Source organism: Nycticebus coucang, chromosome 1, assembly GCF_027406575.1.
Source record: "Nycticebus coucang isolate mNycCou1 chromosome 1, mNycCou1.pri, whole genome shotgun sequence".
Taxonomy (NCBI): domain Eukaryota; kingdom Metazoa; phylum Chordata; class Mammalia; order Primates; family Lorisidae; genus Nycticebus; species Nycticebus coucang.
This window is the reverse complement of record NC_069780.1, coordinates 77758963-77772572: the sequence shown is the minus strand read 5'-3', so window position 1 is coordinate 77772572 and position 13610 is coordinate 77758963. Positions and strand designations below refer to the sequence as shown.

The following is a 13610-nucleotide window of genomic DNA, read 5'->3' as shown; positions in this document are numbered from 1 at the left end:
CAATAGTCAAGCTGAAAAAACAGTTAAGGACTCTATCCCATTCACAGTAGTGCCAAAGAAGATGAAATATTTGGAAATTTATCTAACAAAGGACATGAAAGATCTCTATAAAGAGAACTATGAAACTCTAAGAAAAGAAATAGCTGAAAATATTAACAAATGGAAAAACATACCATGCTCATGGCTGGGAAGAATCAACATTGTTAAAATGTCCATACTACCCAAAGAAATATATAATTTGAATGCAATCCCTATTAAAGCTCCACTGTTATACTTTAAAGATCTTGAAAAAACAATACTTCATTTTACATGGAATCAGAAAAAAACCTTGAATAGCCAAGACATTACTCAGAAATAAAAACAAAGCACGAGGAATTACGCTACCAGACTCAGACTATACTACAAATCGATAGTGATCAAAACAGCATGGTATTGGCACAAAAACAGAGAAGTAGATGTCTGGAACAGAACAGAGAACCAAGAGATGAACCCAGCTACTTACCGTTATTTAATCTTTGACAAGCCAATTAAAAACATTCAGTGGGGAAAAGATTCCCTATTTAACAAATGGTGCTGGGTGAACTGGCTGGCAACCTGTAGAAGACTGAAAGTGGACCGACACCTTTCACCATTAACTAAGATAGCCTTTCACTGGATCAAAGATTTAAACTTAAGACGTGAAACTATAGAGATACTAGAGGAGAGTGCAGGGAAAACCCTTGAAGAAATCGGTTGGGGTGAGTATTTTATGAGGAGGACCCCCCGGGCAATTGAAGCAGCTTCAAAAATACACTACTGGGACCTGATCAAACTAAAAAGCTCCTGCACAGCCAAAAACACAGTAAGTAAAGCAAGCAAACAGCCCTCAGAATAGGAGAAGATATTTGCAGGTTATGTCTCCGACAAAGGTTTAATAACCAGAATCCGCAGAGAACTCAAACGCATTAGCAAGAATAGAACAAGGGATTTCATCGCAGGCTGGGCAAGGGATTTGAAGAGAAACTTCTCTGAAGAAGACAGGCATGCGGCCTTCAGACATATGAAAAAATGCTCATCATCTTTAATCATCAGAGAAATGCAAACCAAAACTACTTTGAGATATCATCTAACTCCAGTGAGACTAGCCTATGTCACAAAATCCCAAGACCAGAGATGTTGGCGCGGATGTGGAGAAAAGGGAACACTTTTGCACTGCTGGTGGGAATGCAAATTAATACATTCCTTTTGGAAAGAGATATGCAGAACACTTAGAGATCTAAAAATAGATCTGCCATTCAATCCTGTAATCCCTCTACTGGCCATATACCCAGAAGACCAAAAATCACATCATAACAAAGATATTTGTACCAGAATGTTTATTGCAGCTCAATTCATAATTGCTAAGTCATGGAAGAAGCCCAAGTGCCCATCGATCCACGAATGGATCAATAAATTGTGGTATATGTACACCATGGAATATTATGCAGCCTTAAAGAAAGATGGAGACTTTACCTCTTTCATGTTTACATGGATGGAGCTGGAACATATTCTTCTTAATAAAGTATCTCAAGAATGGAAGAAAAAGTACCCAATGTACTCAGCCCTACTATGAAACTAATTTAGGGTTTGTACGTGAAAGCTATAACCCAGTTACAACCTAAGAATAGGGGGAAGGGGGAAAGGGAGGGGAGGGAGGGTGGAGGTGGGTAGAGGGAAGGGGATTGGTGGGATTACACCAGCGGTGCATCTTACAAGGATATATGTAAAAGTTGGTAAACGGTCTGTGAAGCTAGTGAATGATGCCCCATGAATATTTCAATGTACACAGCTATGATTTAATTAAATAAAAGGAAAAAAAAATGAACTGTTTCTCACTTAAAATCCACATTCCAAAAAAAAATCCACATTCTCCAACAAAAGCATCACAAGTATAAAAATAAAGGCATTTGTGCTAGATTTTTTTTTATTTATTTATTATTTATTTATTTATTTTTGAGACAAGAGTCTTACTTTGTTGCCCTCAGCAGAATGCCATGGGATCACAGCTCACAGCAACCTCAAACCTCTTGCCTCAGCCTCCCACGTAACAGGTGCCCACCACAACACCTGGCTATTTTTAGAGATGAGGTCTTGCCCTGGCTCAGGCTGGTCTCAAACTCCTGATCTCAGGCCATCCACCCACCTCGGCCTCCCAGAGTATGCTAGGATTACAGGCACAAGCCACTGTGCCCAGCCTTGCACTAGATTTTTTTACCACAGCTCAATTTACAATTACCAAGATGTGGAAACAACCTAAATGCCCATCAATCCAGGAATGTATTAACAAAAGGTGGTACATGTATACTATGGAATACTATTCAGCCATAAAACAGACAGAGACTTTACATCTTTTGTATTAATCTGGATAGAGTTGAAACACATTCTTCTTAGAATGGAAAAGCAAGTATCCAATGTACTCAACACTAATAAGAAGCCTATAGACAATCTTATACACTCCCACACAAGAGAAAAACTCAATTCAATTCAAGATGTGGGAGGGGAAAGGATGGAGGAGGGAGAGGGCAGGAGGGAGGGGACTGTTGTACTCACACTTAGTGGGCACAATGTAAGAGTACATGGCATACCTTCTGGGTGCAGAACATGACTACAACAGGGACTCTACCTAACAAATGCGAACAGTGTAACCTAATTGTACGCTCACATTAATCTGAAATAAAAAACAAATATTTAGGGCAGTGCCTGTGGCTCAACGGAGTAGAGCGCCAGCCCCATATGCCTGAGGTGGGGGGTTCAAACCCAGCCCCAGCCAAAAACTGCAAAAAAAATTAATAATAATAATAAATAAATAAAACAAATATTTAAAATGAAATCTAGAGTAGTCTATTTTCCACAAATTGTTCCTCTAAGTGGATAAATTACCATATAAAGAAACTAAAAATTTATGAATACTTCATATGGTGTGTAATTTTACTTATATGCCCACTGAAACAAAAATATGCACCTCAGGGATCATTTACTCAACCTAATGTCTCTCTGATTACCATATACAAAAGCTTATGACAGATGACCTCTCACATCTGACAGTATACACGACATGAGTTATGACCACTGTTCCGTTTCCATAATTGAGTGACTTTCTTTAAACAACTGGTCAAATATCTGCCTCTCATTTTCAGTCACTTGACATGCATGCAACTACATGTTCACAATACGGCTGGGGACCCATGGAGAATAATTAAGTTCCAAGAAAGTCTTTCTGAAGTTTTTAGCCTTCATACTTCTCTATTCTAATAACTTTGGCTGTCAGTATAATAGAAACAATCCATAAATGACATTTAGAAGCAAAGTGAACTTTCTTCTCCCAGCTGACAAGGACTTCATAGCTACTGGTCACAGCATTCATTTTACTTTCTACTCAATAGCAGACATTCCTGTTTGTCACAGAACTAAAAATTGGAATATACGATATAAATCTAAACAATATTACACTTGTATGAATTAGCCTTTAAGTTTGTTTATAAATTATTTCTACCACTTGCAGTCAAATTAATTAAAGGTTAAACAACAGAAGTAATATACATCCCAGTACTGTCATTATTTATTTTCTTTTTTTTTTTTGAGACACAATCTCAACATGTCGCCCTCAATAGAGTGCCGTGGCTTCACAGCTCACAGCAACCTCAAACTCTTGGGCTTAAGCGATTCTCTTGCCTGAGCCTCCCAAGTAGCTGGGACTATAGGCGCCCATCACAATGCCCAGCTATTTTTTGCTTATAGACGTCATTGTTGTTTGGCAGGCCCAGGCTGGATTCAAAACCGCCAGTTCTGATGTATGTGGCTGGAACCCTAGCTGCTGAGCTACCGGCACCAAGCCCCAGTACTGTCTCTATAGCAAAAATTATAAACTTCAAAATATCCAAGAATGGCAAAGTGATTCCATATGACTTATAGAACATCCCATCCATATAACATAAAACTACTAAAAATGGTACAATACCAGAATAATTAAAGAAGATCAATGGAACAGAAAAAAAAAAAAACATATAGCATAGTGATGTTCAAGGGCACGAAAACAATACCCTTGAGCAGAAAAATCTTTCCAACAAACAGTATAAAAATAACTGGATAGCCATATGGACAAATATTAACATCAATCCCTATTTAACATCACTCATGAAAACTAACTTAGAGGCTCGGCGCCCATAGCTCAGTGGTTTAGGGCACATACACCGGGGCTGGCAGGTTTGACCCCGGCCTGGGCCTACTAAACAACAATGACAACAACAACAAAAATAGCTGGACATTGTCGTGGGCCCCTGTAGTCCCAGCTACTTGGGAGGCTGAGGCAAGAGAATCGCTTAAGCCCAAGAGCTTGAGCTTGCTGTGAGCTGTGATGCCATAGCACTCTACTGAGGGCAACATAGTGAGACTCTGTTTCAAAAAAAAAAACAAAAAAGAAAACTAACTTAAGAGATAATACAGATATAAATGTAAAAGCTAAAACTATAATGCTTTAAGAAGAAAACACAACAAACTATAATGATGAGAGGGTAGCAAAGGATCTATAATATAAAAAATAAATACAGCTTTCTTAAAATTTTAAAAGTCTCATCAAAGATACAGTTAAGAAAGTCAATAGGCTAGACACAGAAGGGAATAAAGATCCATAAAACATTCACCTGACAAAGCACTGGTAACCAGAAACATCAAGAATTCCAATAGCTCAACCCAATTCAAGAAACAGAAAAAAAGATTTAAATAAATACCTTACAAAAGATGTACAAATGGCAACCCAAGGATATGGAGCAACTCTCATATACACACATATTAAGGGTGGAAATGTAAAAAAAGAAGCATCACTTTGGACAGAAGCCCATCAGTTTCTTATAAAGGTAAACATAAACCTACCCTACAATCAAGCCATTCCACTCCTAGGGATTCACCCAAGAGAGAGAGATGCAAAAGAATGTGTGTGTGTATGTGTGTGTGTATACACATACTTATATATATGCTCATATAACCAACTCTGTCATAAAATATATTATACATATCCACAAAAACTTGCAGAAGAATGTTCAGAGCAGCTTTATTTATAATAGCTAAGATAATACCCCAGATGTCAATGAATAAAAGAATATAGAAACTGTTATATTCATACAATGGAATACAACTCAGCAATAAAAAGAACTACTAAAACATACAACAACCTGAATGAATCTCAAAAACATTCATGCTGAAAAAATTAAGATGGATTAAAACCTGAACGAATCTCGCAAGACATGATTGCAAAAGGGACTTTGCCTAACAATTGCAATCAATGTAACCTGGCTTACTGTACCCTCAATGAATCCCCAACAATAAAAAAAAAAAAAAAACCTGAACGAATCTCAAAAACATTCATGCTGAAAAAAATTCCATGCTGAAAGAAGCACCACATACAACAGAGTATATATATATATATGATTTCAATTATATGAAATAATAGAACAGGCAAAATTAACCAATGGTAGAAAAAATGAGAACAATGTTTGCCTTTGTATGGGTGGGAAGTGAGGACTGACTGGGAAGAGTCACAAGGGAATCTTCCAGGGTGATGATGACGTCTAATCTATATTATGATAGAGCTAGGGTTATATAGGTGTACGTGTTTGTCAAACTCAGCAAATATACATGTAAGATATATACATTTCATATAGTACAAATTTTGAATCAAAAGGAAATTAAACCAACACTGAATTCTAGTGAAGGATAGGTATCCTGGAGCACTTAGAGGATATTTCTTGATATTTACAATTTACTTTGGAATGTAACAAAAAATTAAGATGGATTAAAGGATGAAGAAAATGATGGTTAAATGAACAGACATGTGACAAAGCAAGTATAAATCAGTTTTAATGGTAGAATCTAGATCAGGGGTCCTCAAACTTTTTAAACAGGGGGCCAGTTCACTGTTCCTCAGACCATTGGAGGGCCGGCCTATAGTTTAAAAAAAAAAAAAAACTATGAACAAATTCCTATGCACACTGCACATATCTTATTTTGAAGTAAAAAAACAAAACGGGAACAAATACAATATTTAAAATGAAGAACAAGTGAGTGAAATCAACAAACTTACCAGTATTTCAATGAGAACTATGGGCCTGCTTTTGGCTAATGAGACAGTCAATGTCCGGTTCCATATTTGTCACTGCTAGTCGTAACAAGTGATGCAAGTGTGCATCAGTAAGTCTAGATCTGGTTGGAGATTTCAGATGTTTCATTCTGGAAAAAGTCTGTTCACAGACATAAGTGCTACCAAAGATGGTTGCCATTTTGAGTGCATGGTTCCTGAGATTAGAATATGTCTCAGAGGGGAGAGCTGCATAGAAATTAGGAAGGCTGCTTGACTTGAATGCATCTTTCAGAGAGTCACAATTATGCAGTTCCATTTGGTAAATCGTATCCACATTTTCAATGTCAATAGAAAATGGGTTACGGAAAAGCTGCATGTCCTGTTCATGGAGATGAAGCTCTTTAAATCTAAATTGGAACTCCTTTTGCAACTTTTCCAGTGAATCCACACATTTTATTTGGGAATGCAACCAATGGATTTTCCGCTAACAGATTTTGAGTTGTGGGGAGATGGCAGAAATTTTCCTCCTTCACTTGTTTGATGAGGAGGCCTAATTTTACTTCAAATGCTTTCACCTGTGATTGCATATTACGGATGAGCTTCCCCTTTCCTTGAAGTTGCACATTGAAACTGTTGAGTAGCTCTGTTTCATCTGTCAGAAAGGCAAGGTGCCATTTCCATTCTGCATCATTGAGCTCTAGTACTTGTTTTTTGAAAGCAAAAAAGCTGTAATCAGTGGAAGTAGGTCATAGAAATGTTTCAAAATTCTCCCTCGACTCAGCCAATGGATTTCTGTGTGGTACGGAACATCTTCACAGGCAACATTTAGCTCAGACAGAAATTCCTGAAATTGTCTGTGGTTTAGTGTATTACCTCTAATGAAGTTAACACAAGATACCACAGTTTTCATAACAGAGTCTCACTTCAGTGATTTACTACACAGTGCTTGTTGGTGGATGAGGCAGTGTACGGCTATTGGATGAGAATGGTTATGTTTGTCCATCTCTTGGTTAATGCGAGCAATTACTCCTTTCTTAGACCCCACCATGCTAAGAGCACTATCAGTTGTCACACTGGCTAGTTTTGCCCAGTTCAGCTCCAAACTATTCACAGTTTGGCAAATCTTTTCATAAATATCCTCTCCTGTAGTTGTTCCTTTGATGCTCTGCAGTGCAGCAAGCTCTTCTGTGACTTTGAAATAGTCATTTGACCACAAATAAAAATTAGAAGTTGTGCAGAATCACGAACATCATTACTTTCATCAAGTGCCAAGGAAAAATAGGAAAGGTTTTTTGCGGAGTTTTGCGAATGCTGATGCAAATTCTCTCCCATTTCTTCAATCCTTCGTGTAATTGAGGGTCCTGAAAGACTCACTGTACTAAATAAATCGGTCTTGACACATCTCTTTGGCAACAGAAAGAAGGCATTCTTTAACAAATTCTCCCTCCACGAATGGTCTGCCAGTGCATGCTACTAGCTTGGCAACTTGAAAACTTGCTCACAGTGATGAAGTATTTAGCTGTTTCTGCTTCACAAAAGTATTTTGCTGAGTTGTCAATGTATATTTCAGTTTTAATATTTTATCTTTTCTCACTTCTCTGACCAAACTATCATATTTATCTTTATGTTGAGTTTGATAATTTCGACGCAAATTGTATTCTTTGAACACAGATGCTATATTCTGGCATATCAAACACATAGCTCTTTCCTTGTACTGCATGAAAAAGTAATCATAAGTCCACTGTTCTTTGAATATCCTACACTCCAAGTCAATTTTTCTCTTTCTTGATATCATTGTTTCCTAGGGATTCCAAATTACTATTAGTAAAATACCAATATATATATACAGCCCTCCAAAAACAATATACCAGCAATAACTTTGCCCACACAGAGACATATAGACTGCACTGCCCATCAATGCAGTCAGATCAGTGCCCATCAATGCAGCCTTGCCAGTCCACATCATTTCAGCCTTACCAGTGCCCATATGGTGGAACTCTGATTTTACCTCAGGATTACACTGGTGCAGTGTGGGAACAGGCACGATTATAGAGCCAGTTCCTCCACCACCTTTCCAGTTCACACTACCCTGTGCGAACCGCACTGCAATCTGTGAACTGATCTGTGATCTGAGAAGACCCATGTGATCAGATTCCACTGCAGGAAAAAAGAAGGCATGTATGCCTTTTTTCTTCCGAATCTAATGCAAGTTCAGCCATACAAGCATATGGCTGAACTCACACTGCTCAGAGATGGCAACAGTGTGAACTGGGGCTTACATAGCACACAACATACAACATCATACACAACTGACTAGCAATCAGAATATAAATGCACTTACTGGCAATTAAACTGGGTTTCCTACTCCTCAGCTGTCTGCAGAGCCAGATTAAGTTCCCAGGGGGCCCTAGGCAGATTATGAGTTTGGGGCTCCCATGCGATAACACTGAGCACTGACCATTTGCATTAACACTGATCACTGACCATTTGCGATAACACTGCTGATAATTTGCATTAATACTGAGCGCTAACAATTTGCATTAACACTGAGCACTTACAATTATCACAACCACTGAGCACTGACTATTTGCATTACCTCTGAGCTCTGACCATTTACATTACCTCCAAGCACTGACAATTTGTATTAGCACTGAGCACTATTTGCGTTATCACTGTGATGTAACCCCCCTAGAAACCACCCCCAACCAACCAACTTAAAAAAAAAAAAAGGCTTTCCTAACTTCAAAAAAAGGCTCTTCTAACTTCAAAAAAATGTACCCCCATCTGCAAAAAAAAAAAAAAAACTCGGTGGGAGACAAGATGGCGGACTGAAGCCAGCTTTCAACAAAGGCTCCCGTCCAGAAGGAGAGTTAAGGGACAGGAATTTAGTAAGTATCCTGGTGGACTTGAGCCTCACCAAGAGAGAAGGCTGAAGAATGCACATCAACACCGCTGAGGCAAGTTGTGATCACAAGGACGCAAACAAAAGGTACAAAATCCACCACCAAGCGGACGGGAGTCCCCCTCCCCCATGAGACCGGCTCTAGAGCCCCACAATTGAACAAGCGGGCAGAAATTAAAGGCCCTCCCACTACACTCCACGGGAGAGACCTTCTAAAAACTGGACCTACCTCCCCTACTGGGGTGCCGTGGCGTTCTCCTGCCTGACATAGGGCTGAATAAAACTTTGGGAATCCTTTGCCGGCAACCCTGAATCCCCGGCGCTCCCCTCCCGCCCACTGAGGTCTGGAGGCCTATCCCCCAGGACTTTGGATCCTTGGGTGATTTCTCAAGGGGAGTGCACAGTGCCTGAGCTGCGTCAGGTCAGCGCTGACTCTGGGACACGTGAGCGAGGAGAGGGCACTCTGCTGAGGGGAAATCAAGCCTTGGTGGCACTTCCCTGCGGTGCAGTGCAGGAGCCCTCCCTGGACCGTAGTATTGCGTGAAACTGAATGAAACTCTAGCTTCCCCCCGCCCCACTCTCAATCGGGGTCTGGGGGCCCATCCCCCAAGAGTTCTGATTCTTGGGGGATCTCTTAAGGGGTGTGGACCCAGCACAAACTGTGGCCGCTCAGTGCTGACTCTGGGGCGCGGGACAGAGGAGAAAAGGGTCGCCTGAGTGCCCACACCAGAGCAGCAGTTCCCTGGAGGTAGATCAACAGCCGTTTTTTCTTTAACGGCAGAACGCTCACTTCTGGATATTCTGAGGCCACACCCCCTGTCTCCCTGGGCAACCAGAGGAGGCCACCGGTGACACGGCTCACAAACCCGGAAGCCTCCAGGGCGGGCCCGACCCAGAGAGGTGTTCAGACGCAATTCTCCAGCAGCAAAGACGTTTGAACTCAAAACAGCCGGTCTCCTGTAGGCGATGACAGGAACAGAGACAGAACCTCACAAAGTTGTCTGTTCTGTTCTGTTCTGTTAGCAGCATGCATCAGGGACGGGGCTAAGCCTGAGTGAACACCTCCTTCCCATCACCTGCATCAAACACTCAAAGATGTCAGGCCCCATCTCCTCCTGCTAGATAGCGGCAGTCTGCGGGGGCCTGGCAGACTTCCTTGCGATTCAGGCAGGTGCAAACCCCTGGAGTGTCTGTTCACTGCAGGCAACTGGGTTAGCCATCTGCAGAGATACCAGTGACTGGGTCCGACGGAGGGGCAAAGTGGGGAAGGAGACGTCAACCTTCCCAGACTGCTCTGTTTGCGGGGTGGCTCCTCCTGACTCCACGCTGCACTGGGGTGAGCTGTGTCAGAGGAGTCACCAGGCCCCTGTGATCCAGTTCCCAGAGACCTCTTGAACCCTTCCACCCGAGACAAGTGCCGATTGAGACAGTTGATTCGGACCTTTTGAACTGGGCTAATAGACTGAGGACTCTTCAGGCGGTGCCCTGGGTGTGCGATCGTAGGAAGGTTTGATTCTCCTTTTCCAACTGGGGCCAGAGGTGGGCAGGCGGGGTGACTTAATTGCTGATTTTTCCACACAGCTGAGACTTCAAGCCAGAGTAGAAGTTGCAATAGGATCAAACAGAAACCAGCTGAAAACAAGACAGAACCACTTTGCTCCACCACACCAGACAGGGCCCCAGTTTCTCAGGCCACAACACTGTACGGGCCCTCGATAAAACCCCAGGGGAAAAACCAAAGGGAGTAAACCATGGGGCGGAATCAGCGGAAAAACTCTGGTAACATGAATAACCAGAATAGATCAACCCCCCCAAGAAAAGATACGCCAGATGTGATTGAAGATCCCATTCATAAACAACTGGCTGAGATGTCAGAAGTCGAATTCAGAATTTGGTTTGCAGACAAGATTAATAAAATGGAATTAGGAATTCGAGGAGAAATTCAAAAATTGTCTCAAGAATTTAACGAATTTAAAGACAAAACCACCAAAGACTTAGACACACTGAAACAAGAACTTACAGCCCTCAAAGATATGAAAAATACAGTAGAATCCCTCAGTAACAGAATGGAGCAAGCAGAAGAAAGGATTTCTGACATTGAAGATAAAGTCTTCGAACGCTCCCAATCTCTCAAAGAGGAAGAGAAATGGAGAGCAAAAACGGATCACTCACTCAGAGAGCTCTCGGATAATTCGAAAAAAAACAACATAAGGGTTATAGGAATTTCAGAGAATGATGAAGTGGCTGCCAAGGACACAGAGGCCCTTCTACATGAAATTATGAAAGAAAATTTTCCAGACATGCCTAGAGAATCTGAAATTCAGATAGCAGACAGCTTCAGAACCCCAGCACGATTCAACCCCAATAAGCCATCTCCCAGACATATCATAATTAGCTTCACTAAAGTTAACATGAAAGAGAAGATTCTCAAAGCAGCCCGGCGAAAGAAAACTATAACGTACAAAGGTAAGAATATTAGAATAACTGCAGATCTCTCTGCTGAAACTTTTCAAGCCAGAAGAGGCTGGTCATCAACTTTTAATCTCCTAAAGCAAAAAAACTTTTAACCCGGGGTCTTGTATCCAGCTAAACTGAGTTTCATCTATGATGGAGAAATTAAATAATTCAATGACATTCATATGTTGAAAAAATTTGCCATAAGTAAACCAGCTCTTCAGGATGTTCTCAGACCTATCCTCCACAATGACCAACCCAATCCTATACCACAAAAGTAAACTCACTCAGAAACTTCGGATCAAACTCCAACTTCCACACTGGCGAAAGGATTAAAAATGTCCACTGGACCTTTGAAAAACTCGATACCCAAAATTCCACCAGACTTATCAATACTCTCCATCAATGTGAATGGCTTAAACTGTCCTCTAAAGAGGCATAGGTTAGCTGACTGGATACAAAAACTCAAGCCAGATATTTGTTGCATACAAGAGTCACATCTCAACTTAAAAAAAAAAACTCCTAACTTCAGAAAAAGAAAAGGCCTCCCTTAACTGCAAAAAAAGGCCCTACTAACTGCAAAAAAAAAAAAAAAAAAAAGACCTCCTAACTTAAAAAAAAAAATACTAACTTGTTCTTACCTCAGTCCTTAGGCAGCAGCAGGCTCTGCACAGGCAACCTGGTGACTCCTCCGATTACACCAGAGACTGAGATGAGGAGTCAAGAGACAGAGAGAAGGAGTGAAGTCAGAGAGTAGTAGGGGAATTGGAGAGTGTGGGGCACATTCCACACATGGCGCATTGCAGCCCAGACAGTGGGTTGCTAAGCAGGATGGCAATAACACCCGGCACGGAGAGACAGAGAGAAGGAACGGAGTCGGAGAGTTAGCGCACATTCCACACATGCGCACTGTGGCCCAGGACAAGTCGGCTACTCAGCAGGACAGGCAGCTGTGGCAAAAACACCCGGTGGGCCTGATAAATGTCCTCAGCAGGCCACATGTGGCCCACAGGGTGTAGTTTGAGGACCCCTGATCTAGATGACAGGTATAGGTCTTTACTGTAAAGTTCCTTGGACTTTGCTCTGTTTTTGAAATTTTCTCGATAAAATTTTTTATGATAAAACATTGAAAGACAGTGTCAGAACCATCAAGACATCTCTAGGCAACAGGAATTTTTCAGCTCCATTACAATCTTATGGGACTACTGTCATATTTGCAGTTCATCACTAACTAAAATGTAAAATATGGCAGGGTACAAAATAGCATCTATAAAATGACTGAATTTTAATTTCTTAAAGGTGAAAATATACACAGAAAAGGAGCGAGGGAGATAGCCACAAGTACCACATTGGTCCATTTAATGACTATTGTTAACTCTACCTCACAGAGGAATAATATATTATCCACTTGTGAAATAACAAAGCACTGACAGTCACTGAATTTGCCTAGGCCATCTTAATTGAAATTTCATATAGAATAACACATATTATTTCATAGTCTCCAAAGTGCTCTCTTTTTATTTGGGGCAGCCTGATGAAGCTTTGTCCAATCAGGCTGGGTTTCAGGGTCTTCTCTCCTATGTTTCCATAGCACCCAGCACATTATCTCAACCACAGCATTTTTATACTGTTCTGTAACTGGGTATTTCCCCAGCAGATCATAAGCTGATCTGATCTTGATCTTAAAGGCAAGAACTATATCTTAAAGCTAAACTTAGTAACTCCAAAGATTAGGACAGTATCTGGCACATATGGGACAGTCAATAAATGCTAAATGAATAGAGGAATCAAAAAATGAACAGTGATGTCAAGAATCCCAGCAAGGACTCTCAATTCAAAAATATCTCCTTCAGCCACACCTTTTGGGGGCAAGACACAATTGTAAGAGGGATTTTGCCTAACGAATGCAATCAGTGTAATCTGGTTTATTGTACCCTCAATGAATCCCCAACAATAAAAAATATATATATAATGTAAATATATATATATTTTTATATATATTAAAAAAAGAAAGAAAAAATCTCCTTCACTCAGATTCTATTATAGTTAAAGTTGAATGGCAAGAGATTGTTAACTTTATATTTCTTACTACTGTTACCAGAAAACATTTTAAAATTTACAAGTTCTTATGAAAAGATACAATTTTAAGTAAATAAAGCTCAC

General features: G+C 40.6%; 1 protein-coding gene across 5 annotated transcripts in view; it reads right to left on the bottom strand.

Annotated features, from left to right (window-relative positions):
- FHIP1A (FHF complex subunit HOOK interacting protein 1A) overlaps nt 1-13610 on the bottom strand; it is a 335356-nt gene that overhangs the window by 199118 nt on the left and 122628 nt on the right. Inside the window, exon 1 of one of the 5 annotated variants that reach the window (XM_053582824.1) lies at nt 12089-12138. The exons of the other annotated variants lie outside the window; for them this stretch is intronic. The gene's annotated coding sequence lies outside the window, so the exon portion shown is untranslated. Of the gene's footprint in view, nt 1-12088; nt 12139-13610 lie in introns of those variants that run through there. 5 annotated transcript variants of the gene reach the window in all.